Source organism: Schistocerca cancellata, chromosome 1 (assembly GCF_023864275.1).
Source record: "Schistocerca cancellata isolate TAMUIC-IGC-003103 chromosome 1, iqSchCanc2.1, whole genome shotgun sequence".
Classification (NCBI taxonomy): domain Eukaryota; kingdom Metazoa; phylum Arthropoda; class Insecta; order Orthoptera; family Acrididae; genus Schistocerca; species Schistocerca cancellata.
Window position 1 is genome coordinate 218,868,286 of NC_064626.1, and position 12,130 is coordinate 218,880,415.

Genomic DNA, 12,130 nt, shown 5'->3' on the forward strand with positions numbered 1-12,130 from the left:
GATTTTGCTACGTCACGGAGCTACGCCCTGAGCAAGCCAATCACAGTTACGATTTTGCAGAAAGCGCGGGAATTTGTCCGCCACAACTGCCTGGGTACACAAGTCATTCCCACGCCTCGCTGGTAGTCCGCCAGAAAGTGTTTTCGCTAAGTTTATGCGAAGTAACGGAACCTCTAGCCCAGCCACTACTTCAGGCCCCTGCGGGCGTGCCTCTTGACAATGTCGGCGTCTGGAAAGCATTCACTCGACTCTCTCACACCCGTCGGCTTACCCTTTCAAAGTCAGCAGAGCCCGCCTGTCACCGGACCACCCAGGTGACGAGAGACGCTGTGTGGGAAGTCCGCGTGTGAAGGAATAGCAACTTTCCACTGCATGCAATTAGAGAGGAGAATCGTAAGATATAAATATGAGAGGGAGCTCATGCCACGTCTCATAGCCCCTATGCCATTTTAGATGGTAATTGGTGAGCGGTTGGCTCACTTAGGAGCAAGGTAGTGAGTCAATCGCCCAAGAACAATCTCGCAAACTGGCTGCACATGCCGCACTCTATAAAGAAAATCACTGCAACTGAAAAATGAAGCTCATAGAGGGAGGATTATTTATGATGTAGCCAACTTCACCTTCTTAATATGGAACACTAACACTCACATCACACATCCACACCCAGGGAGCCCCTTCCAAACACCGATTCACAGAGACATTCACATATGGCCCGGACATGTGAGCCAAATATGGAGCAATTTATTCTTTACAATCAGAGTTGGAGTGCTCCGCAATTAAATGCCCAAGATGTTACAACAATTTTAATCATTAAACTAACCTGAACTCACTAACACATGATACTATTTAAGTTAACAATCTCTTTGTGAGCTTTCAGAATCTAATTACAATTCATTCTGTCTCCCTGCAGCAAGAATAACCTTTACAAAATGTTCCCTGAACTGATGGTCCATTCACAATGACAGTGGTGGTATCTGCTTCGGTTTATGGGGACTTCAGGCACACTGTTTGCATACACACAACAATAAATACAAAATACAAAAAAAAACATGGTGTGGAGAACAATACAGTAATTTGTAATAAGAATTACAGTGTAAAACACAAACACATACAAGGTATAACATACATTACAAAAACAACACTAGAGAAAGAAATTTAAGAAAAAAAACAAGGTTCATGGGGCATCAAGTTGTGCGTGCACATTGCACAAAGTTCACGACTGTGCTGAGAATGAGGCACTGAATCACATTGTTAGAAATATTCGAAGCACTTCACAAATTCCACAGTACTGACATCACATAGGGCTAAACGTCGGGTGTTGTTGCTACGTTGTTGCAGCGGCAATAGGGTGTGCTGGAGCATCTGCAGTACTCAGTTGAGATTGTAGTCAGACCCACGCATATGATCACGGCAGTACGGTAGGAAGACACAGTGATAGGCTCTCCTCACGTCGATTAATTGTCTCTGAGGTCTACTTGTTGGGATACATTACTAGTCTAGGTCTCTTCTCTCGCTGGACAGTACTTTACGTTTCCCAATATTGCAGTTCGACGAGGGATGATGGCACGTGGAGTGACTCCACAAGTGTGTGAGGTCATCCATACAGGATCGAACTAGGTGCGACGATTGCTAAAACTGCTCTCTAATAGAGAGGAGAAGTTAGAAATGAGACCATACATTTGTTAGTGTGGCACGATACTGCTTTGTGTATGCAGATCAGCCAATGCTAGTGAGTTGTAAAAACCCAAACAGGTGAGTATATAGAGTCCCTTTCTGTCCTGAGGCACATGAGGCGGAGATTCTGACACGATATGTGATCTTCTTCGTGTACTCACGACAACGTAGTCTGCCGTAGGGAATCCCTCCAAACGGCTGCCGCGTCCGGAGAGCTAGCAGGCTGTCGCGTGTGGGTCGCGTGTTAGTGTCAACGGCCAGCCTCACTTTCGCTTGTGGCTCGACGAGGATCCCGCCTAATCCCTCAGGTATACGGCCCGGTGACTGTCAGCTTGCAGGACCGGACGCTCGCCTTCTAGCAGGTAGCCGAAGACCTCTTGTTTTTGCGCTGGCTGGCCTCTGCATTCCACGATACCTGTCATCTGCACAGTTCTGACAAAAATCTTATGCCTAACTTTTTCCCATGACCTTCTATGTTATAATAAATTTACATAATGACACATTGATGGTCTGTCATTTCAGACACTCTTATTTTACTTTTATAGTTATTAATCTATGGCTATCATTATAACAAAATAGAGACCAGTCTCACTACTGTACATGGTGTGTGACGCTACACTGGATGAATAGCTAAATGTGCGGGCCCGCACTAATATTACTATTAATTATATAGATCGACAGTAGACATGCTCAAGAATTAACTACCATTTGCCAACGATCTACATTCTATGTCTTTTAATTAAATTATGTTGTTATGCAGGTCTAAGTTTTACTGTGCTATAAAGAACATGCAACTATGCTACTTTCGCTCGCCCGTCGTCCCTCCATCTCGGGTCTGTGGTTTGGTGACGTGAAAAATAGCATCTCAACAGGCGCGCGCCAAACACTTGTGGTAGAAAACCGCCACACTATTAAGGATCTAGTTATTGTAAAATCCTAAAGTTTAATTTATCCTAGTATATGGTACTCTCTCTATTATTATTATTATTTTTTTACCTTATACAACACTCTTACATAATTCCTGTTACGCTGAGATGTCTCGCTGCTCGCCGCTATTGACGACAGTGATGTGCGCGCCGTACGACATGGCCTCCGAGTTCTCACTACGCCTCACTGAAACTCCAGAGACTGGGTTAGCCATGTCTATACAAGACAATAAATTTATAGTTATAACTTCTTTTTTCATGTTATGCAGTATTCGCAATCAAAGCACACCTTTCGAGAGGCAATGTAATATGACCAAGCCAGGACTGGTTCCCGTTGAGGATTCCGTCGCCCACCACACATCAGCTACACAGTATGTCACGAATTTCCAAGTATAGCTCCTTGGTTATTCATCTGTGACAGTCACAAGCAGCACACTAAATCCCCAACCAGCACATTGCCATGGTAGGCTTTATGCCCGCATTTCTACCGTCTAGGCCCTAGGGCACCATTGGAGTCAAACGCTCAAAGGTTCACCCCGACTTGCAAGACAACGATGCTGGCGCATCACTGTAAAAACTATACTGCACATGTTCATCCTCGAAATCACGCAATATACTACAATCTTGCAGTGCACTGACGTGTGCCTGCAAGCATTGGTATGAACGTCTCACGAACTGGTTGTGGCCGCTATGGAGCGTATCACGACTTCTCAGAACGCTTCTAAGAGCACGTTCTTGTATGCGCCCGTTTGTGCGACATCTCCTCACTCATCATTATCCCTCAACATGGACACCAGACAGGAAAGGACTAAAACATTGCTCATGGAAAGGTAGTGCCTCTTATCGCATCGACAGTGGAGATCGCGAACATAAATAAAAAAAGTTAGCAGCAGTAAATTCTTATGCGAGAAAACGCAGCGTGTTAAAACTTTAACAATCTTAATCTATTAATGCAACAATTATTGTTCCCCGAAGAAAGGTTCATATATTTGCCTATTCTACTATGTACACCACTTAAACTACTATTATTCCACGAACTTCTTTGTGTGTGAGATGTGATGGAATGCTATGGACTAGCGCCAATCCCTTGTTAGACTCCCCCTCCTCTGACGTGCATTAGGATTTGCAGGTCTAATTTCAATCTCCTAGTTCTCCTGTTGTCCTTGATTTCGCTCTCTCCAATTACTGTCGCTTTGCCTTTCGTTATTCCTCCTGTCCCAGATTCCTTGTCTAGATTGACCCTGTTCCCTGATGTTCTGGTTTCCGTGTCTCTGGTTTCCATAACCTTGATTAGCGTAACCTTGATTTCCGTAACCCTGGTTTCCTAACTGACGAGTGCGATTATGCGATCCGTTGTCGTCTTCCCTTACTGGCCCCTGGTATTTGTTATTTTGCGCCTTCTTCCTGTCCTCTGCGTCTTGTTTATCGAAGACTACTTCGAGTTCGCGCAATAGACTCTTGAAAGCTTCTACGTCAGATCCACACTTCCCGACAAGTGTCTGTTGATACCTAACAGGCAATTTGGAAAAGCAAAATTTAATGATTTCTCCGTTGCTATATGGACTATTTAAAAACTGATTCTTCTTGAGTAAATCATCAAAAAATTTGGTTGCGTTCCTATGCCGGACACTTCCAGTTCAGGACAAAATATTATTTCCTCTTTGATCCTGTCTTGCGTTTCCTTTGACCAGTAGGTCCGCAGGAATGCACCAACAAATTCCTGATAAGTCCGACACGTCGCTGCCACACCCCACATCTTTTCCGCGGCTTGGCCTTCGATGTGTCCACACATGAATTCTACTTTTGCCTGGGTTGGCCTTGATGACGGTAATGAATTTGTAAACTGCGTCACCCAGCTCTTCGGATGCATCGACCCTCCATTACCTTTGAACTTCTGGAATTTTAGTATCGACAGGAAGTGATTGTGATCAAAATCCTGTCCGATCCTCGCACTTCTGTTGTCACTCGTTTCCGATACTTGCACGTCTGCTGAGTGTCCTGATCTATCTTGCTGATAACAGTGATTTGCTACCTCTGTATCACAGTGGACGTGGCATTCAGCATTCAGTCTTCTAAGTGGGCAGCAATTATTGGAGCTATTACTCTCTGTTTCTGCGTGTGCATTGTTAGTTCCGCACTCTGTCACTGGGCTAGAGCACGGCGGGCTTTTCCTCGGAGACACAATTCTGTGTACTCCATCATTGGTATCCGAACGCGCAGTGCTCGTGTGCCCGTTTCGTTCTAGTTTTGCTATCCGACTCTCTACTTCTTTCATTCGTTTCGTGATGTTCGTAACCGCGATATTACCTTGAGTTTTTAAGAATGCTAGAGATTTTGAGTGGGCTTGTGTCGCACGTCGCAAGCGCCCTGAGAGTTGAGAAGTTACTTTTGCGATTTTCATTGCCCCTGTTGCTGCCGTTTTGGCTAGGTCTGCTACTTTTTGTGCTACCATTGAAATTTGTTTTGCCTCTCCACATTCTTTCTTTATTGTTAGTAATTTCCCACGAATTTCCCCTATATGCGAAATTATTGCCTCAGTGTCCTTCTTACGCTGTTCGTCAGCTTCTTCCTTCTCCTTCTTGCGTTGTTTCTCCTCTTCTTCCTTCTCCTTCTTACGTTGTTTCTCATCTTCTTGCTTCTCCTTCTTGCGTTGTTCGTCAGCTTCTTCTTTCATTGATCGTAGGAAGCTCAGTATTGGGTTTACGTCATCTTTTTGATCCTCTTCAAACGTGGGAGATGTAACTCTGGACACCTGGGCGCTAGAGCTCTGACGTGGCCGAGCTAGCCCCTGTCTGCTCTCGTTCGTTTGATTATAAACTTCTGCTACCGTCTCGACCTGTGTGCCTGTCTCTGTTTAATCCTCTACTTCACAATCATAATCATGGCCGCAACGCTGCTCTGAGATCGCGTCCAAATCACCTTCCTCAACAAAGACCCTGAAGTCCTGTCCTGCTAAAAATGTGCCCATCTCATCTCCGAACCTATTCCCGTCAGTAAACTGCCCCTGATCCATTATGCTGTCCTCTTTTGTTTTAGCTTCGCTCGATAATAGTCGTGCCTTACTTCTCGTTATCATTCATCAAAAACTAATTTATATACGAAGCACAATAAAATTAATCTACTCCAAATATTTTTACACATAGACATAACATTTCAACAACGCCTCTCCAACGCTGTAATTATACGCACGATTTCTTGTGGTACAGAAACCGCACACAAACCCGATAAAGTGTGATGTGATACGGACACACCATCAAAGGAACACAAAAACAATGAACAAAAGAATATATACACTGAAAATAAAAACTGTAATCATGTGCCGCTACAAAAAATTAAACGTGGAACAACCAAAAAAAATTGGGTATTAATCAATAAAAAATTAAGCAAAAAAAATTCTGAGACGAAGTGGTATGTGGAGCAAATTCCTTGCCACTCAGTCTTAAGAGAGACACACAGCTAACCCAACATTAATTGCTGCTCCTCAAGACAGAACAAAGTTAGAAAAAGACGAACAGGTGCGCTCTGCTGAGCTCTGATTATCACCTAGGAAAATCCCTATCTGCCGGTGCTGCGGACATACATTACCAAACTGTCTTCTTAACTGCCAGAACACGATCTGGCGTACCGGAGGCGATGGCTGGTTGCTTCGACGTCCTCGACCAAAAGACAAGAACCGACTACCTAGAGCACCCGTACAGGCCGAACACACAACATTCCCGCCCCCACGACAGTGGCCGTGGTTAAACGTTCCAATCAGCAACTCGAATACCGGCGGAAAATTCCACTCCATTGCCGGAACACTACCATTCCACCAATGGAGATTCTTGGCGCCAATTTTTGCACCGATTTTGCTACGTCACGGAGCTATGCCCTGAGCAAGCCAATCACAGTTACGATTTTGCAGAAAGCGTGGGAATTTGCCCGCCACAACTGCCTGGGTACACAAGTCATTCCCACGCCTCGCTGGTAGTCCGCCAGAAAGTGTTTTCGCTAAGTTTCTGCGAAGTAACGGAACCTCTAGCCCAGCCGCTACTTCAGGCCCCTGCGGGCATGCCTCTTGACAATGTCGGCGTCTGGAAAGCATTCACTCGACTCTCTCACACCCGTCGGCTTACCCTTTCAAAGTCAGCAGAGCCCGCCTGTCACCGGACCACCCGGGTGACGAGAGACGCTGCGTGGGTAGTCCGCGTGTGAAGGAATAGCAACTTTCCACTGCATGCAATTAGAGAGGAGAATCGTAAGATAGAAATATGAGAGGGGGCTCATGCCACCTCTCACGAAAACGACTTAAATTTTGTTCTCTCTCTACTTGCGACCCTGCAGAAAGTTAATCTAACTATTTCACTGAAGTAATTCAAATTGTAGCGAGTCATTCTGGAAAATAAATCTAAAACGGTCCAGCTTATTTGCTATACCTGACAGAAAGTTTTCAAGTGAGTGTTAGGTACGTGTATTACTGGTGCTGTATATTTAAATAACAACAAAGAAAGGCTTATGGCGTCGTAATACCTCACACAATCCTACTAATGATAGTAAGCGTAGCTGTGGTACTGTGTCAAATGTTTTTCGGAATACACTGTACATGTAGACTTAGATGTTCGCTATACGAAATTCTGAACGTATAGTAATATAATGTGTGTGTGAATGACAAAGAGAGAGGGAGACTAACTATGGTTAAGCCAAATTGTTCATTTAAATGAAGCAGTATGAAAATCGAGTCCCGAAAATGGCAAATTGTAGCGAGACAACCTTATTAGTCCATGGACACTCCGTGTTAGAAGGGGACTTTTCAAGCTGGTGGATGCTCTGTGATGGTGTGGCACATGTGCAGTTGGAGTGATATGGGACTCCTGATACGACTCTTGACAGGTGACACGTACGCAAGCTTCCTGTCTGAGCACCTGCATCCATTCATGTCCATTGTGCGTTTCGACGGACTCGGGCAATTCCAGCAGGACAATGGGACACCCGTCACGTCCAGAAATGCTACAGAGTGGCTCCAGGAACAGTCTTCTGAGTTTAAACACTTTTGCTGGCCACTAAACTCCAAAGACAGGAACATTATTGAGCATATCTGGGATGCCTTGCAACGTGCTGTTCAGAAGAGATCTCCACCCCCTCGTACTCGTACGAATTTGTGGACAGCCCTGCAGGGTTCATGGTGTCAGTTCTCTACAGCACTACTTCAGACATTGAAATTACAATGAAATATTGATAAATATCAACTGGGACAGTAGAAAACGTGTGCCCTGAGACCTGGATTCTCAGGATGGGGCAGGATAAGGTTGTGGACGGGGCCGTAATCAATTACTCTCGGTTGCACAACAAATACGTAAACTTTATTTAAAGAAATTGAAATTTTAAAACAATTCCAAAAAAAACACAATTGACTGTATGTCGGCTGAAGGCCTTATCACAGGGGGAAAAAAATCCACAATTTTGGGGCCGAAGGTCACCAACAATAATTTCAAAGAAGAAACGGCTGACGGCCTCATTTAGAAGTCAGAAGGACAATTCGAAAATAGCACATATTAAGATAAAAACTTCGTTTTAAAACAAAGTGTAACGCGGCTGACGGCTTTATTATTATAGAAGTGAAACTACTGCTCGGCTGAAGGCCACACACAACTTTAAATCACAAACGGCTGAATGCCTGAATTAGAAGTGCGAAGACAACTGCCAAAAAGCACATTTTAAAATAAATACTTGGTTTTAAAACAAATTGTAACACAACTCAAGGCCTTATTCTAAAAGAAGTTAAATTATTACTCAGCTCAAGGCGACAAACAATTTCAAATAACAAATGGCTGAAGATCTGAATTAGAAATAGCACTTTTAAAATAAATACCTTGCATTTAAAACAATTTTTCTCAAAAAAACCTTACTGCAACATGGCTGAAGGGCTTATAACGAAAGAAGATAAATCATTGCTTGGCTGAGGGCCACACCAACAATAATTAAAAAATTACAAAAGCGGTCCTCATTAAGTGTTCCAAGGGTTGGCCTAGAAAGGTAAGGTGAGACAGGCAGCCAAGAGCTGTACTCACGTAACAGTATGGCAGCTCAAATTAGGGGAAACTTCGGCACCAACCGACCAACTAAGCAATGCGTCTAATGTCCGATCACCAGTACAACGATGGAATATTTTTAGGCAAGGGTGAAGAGACAGACAGCACTACGTCTTTAGAAAACATCAAGGCCGAAGGAAACAGTAGAACAAAGGTATACTCTTCACTCAACTTAAACGTCTGGGGTTCGGAGTGCAACGAAGTCGTCGCTCTCGCAGCTTACCCCTCCTCGATCCGGCAGAGGCAGCACGCTGCCAGCATACCCGGCTTGCCCTCACGCTACACGGACCTGCTCGCTGCTGCGCCCCAACCACCCTGATGTCCGTTTGCTACTCTCACCAAATTCAGTACGCAAACAGCATTAAAATAACTGCAAATTCTAACAACCCTACCAGAACAAAGGTCAGAATTTAATAACGATTGTAGTGTTGCTCACGCTGCTAAATACTGAAATTTCGGGCAACAACAGTCATATTATGTGGCAGGTGTCATTAGAGCACAGTTAATAGTCATTTCATGTAATAATGAAAAAACTAGGCACTCATCTTTTTGTGTTTCCCACGCTGGTCTCGTCGTAAAATCAGGGCTCAATCGTTGAAAATCTAGGTGGTTATGATTCCAAGCTCGGATGCAAAGAGGCCTAGGTTTTATTCTGCTATATTCAAAAGTTTTGTAAGCACTTCGAATTTAAGTTACACTTCCTTTTAATTGCTTTTATTGCAATATCGCGTAACACACAAAACATCACTTCACAATACAAAACATACTTGAAAACATAAGCCAACTACAAAATGCATCTTTCCAACATGACGTCCAAGACTTGACCTTTTCAAGGTCCAACTCTCTGACAACTCAACAACCAACTAATAATCGCTTACGCGCCCAAAAATCAGAGTTACAAGTACGTCAAAGATCATAGTGACAAAAGAAAGAATACACGTAAGAATAATATCATTGCAATATAAACATATCGATGTATCACAAATGAAATCAATTCTGAATGTTGCCTCAGAAATATGTAAACTACTTTACAGAAACACAGTAGAATATTACTGGTATCGAGAGGTTCAGGTAGGTGCCGTAATGGTAGCGTAATTCAAGTACCATTACAACATTCAAAACCACAAGATACACACGGATCTGGGAAAACAATTCCACCAACAACTCACAATACTAAAACCAGTCACTGTGAAACAACACGGACGTATTACAAGTCGGCACAAACACAGAGAAGCCAGAAGCGGTCGTGAGACCAAATGCACGTCGTCCGCTGCAACAAGCGACCGAACGACCAACCAACGGTCGTACCTACTCAAGTCCGACACGGGAAGATCCCAGTATAAATTGTCGACTGACAACTTATTGCCATAAGGGCACTTCGACGGGTGGACACACACACATAGGTGAAAATTTCACTACACGAATATCACGGTCCATTCAACTAAAACTCGCTGAATCCGATCCTTGACGTGGTCGTACACTCTCACGACCACGTGCTTCCATCGGACAGTGCATGTGTGTCGGCAGCGGTCGGGCGAGTACTGGCTGTCCGGACCTCACTGCTGCTCCGACCCAACTCTCCTAGCTCGACACCTTCGACCATAAATATAATAGACTGGCCCTGACGTCATTTTCGTGGCTCCAACATCTCTGGGCTGAAGTCACGTGAATGTTGGCAAAACATGGTTGTTTCGTGTTGCGCTTATGGCTGTACTCAGCGTTTTGTCGGGGAAATGGCATTACATTTCACGTGTAAGTGTGTCTAAGATAGTGCAGATGCGTTTACTGAAATCTGCTGAAGTGACTTTTATATGTTTTTTACGCTTGAAATAGAGTATCACGTAAATTAAAGTGTTGAAAGTGATGCCTGTAAACTCAGACTCATATTACATTTTGGAAAGTATCTGTGATGATTCGGTTACAGAAGTAAGTATAACTGTTTCTCGTTCCTACTCATAGGTTCTGTAAGGATGAAAACCGAAGGCAGCTTTGGATACAGGCTTTGAAACGGAAAAACTTTAAGCCGTTTGCACATACGCGCCTTTGCTCGAAGCACTTCGAGGAGAAGTGTTTTGATATGTTAGTTATTATTTACAATGTATATCTATAATTTGTATTTACAGTGTCTGTCATTTTTAAACCTAGGCTCCAAAATAATTTTCTGAAACTGCAAAGTCTCACCTTTCATCTAAAATATCATTTTTTTTAAACTAATAGTTTAAACTTTTGTAAAAATAGTGGGAACTGAACCTTTGAAGTGCGCCTAAAATTGATACTCTAAAATGGACCTGCTCCTAAAGTAAACAATTTTGACACCTATAATTGACATAATTCCCATAGCCCATTTTCTTTTATAAGTTACTAAAGCTCGAAACGTGGCGAATACAATGTTTAAAGTTTTGACACGAGCCCACTCTTACTGTTTAAAAGAATTTTAACGACATTTTACTATAATTGATAGTTTATAGTAATTTCGTCCCACTGCCGACCAGAGTGGCGTTCGATGTATTTGTTAGATTTTATAAATGGTACTTTGAACAAATCCAGGTCAAATGTAGTTCTGGCATAATTTTTCACAAATAAGAAAGTAGCTTTTGTTGGAAGCGGTTGGCAGTCAATTGAGAAATGTGGGGAAAATCCGATACAAACATAGGATGGCAGACCGCTGATTTGAAATCCCGCCACGTTTTGCCAACAGTCACGTGGTTTATGTTGGAGCCACACCAGCCGTATAGCTTCTGCACAGCAAGGCCAGTCTACTAGTATCTATGGTCGAAGCTCGACACACAACGACCCGGAAATACTAGAGGCCGCTCCAAAGATGGTACCACAGTTCGCGCTATCGATAAGCGCTGCTGCTGCGACTCACGGATAGACAAAGCGAGCAAACGTAGTGGCGCCTGTGAACACGCTAAGAAAAGGAGACGCCACTATCGCCACTATGCCAAGCCAAACTGCATCATGCCCCGCTCACGGCTCATGCTCCGACCGGGACTCGAACCCGGGACCTCCTGCTTACATGGCAGACGCTCTATCCATCTGAGCCACCGAGGACACAGAGGACAGTGTGACTATGGCACGCTCCCTGTGAGACCCACACTTCCAGCTTTCTGTCCACACACTACATTTGTAGTATCCCTGCCCACTATACTCATTATTCGTGGCAGTCAATCTACCGATTCCCGTAAGAGTTCGGGCAATGTGAGTGAATTCGCACTGAAGAAGATGACTGGCCGGTAAGCATTACCTACACGAAAATGGTATCTGTTCTTTCGGACATACCCGAAAGAACAGATACCATCTTCATATTCATACTTCAGACATTAGTGGAGTCCATCCAACGTCGTGTTCCGGCACTTCCGCGTGCTCGCGGGACCCCTACACGGTATTAGGCAGGTGCACTAGTTTCTTTCGTTCTTCAGTGTTCAAAAATGGTTCAAATGGCTCTGAGCACTATGGGAC

The 12,130-nt window shown here is 43.8% G+C and overlaps 1 non-coding gene across 1 annotated transcript; it reads right to left on the minus strand.

The window, feature by feature from the left end:
* Nucleotides 1–11,648: 11,648 nt before the first annotated feature.
* On the minus strand, nucleotides 11,649–11,722 carry Trnat-ugu (transfer RNA threonine (anticodon UGU)). Its single transcript has one exon. It is a non-coding gene; the product is annotated as a tRNA-Thr (tRNA).
* Between the last annotated feature and the right edge of the window lie 408 nt (nucleotides 11,723–12,130).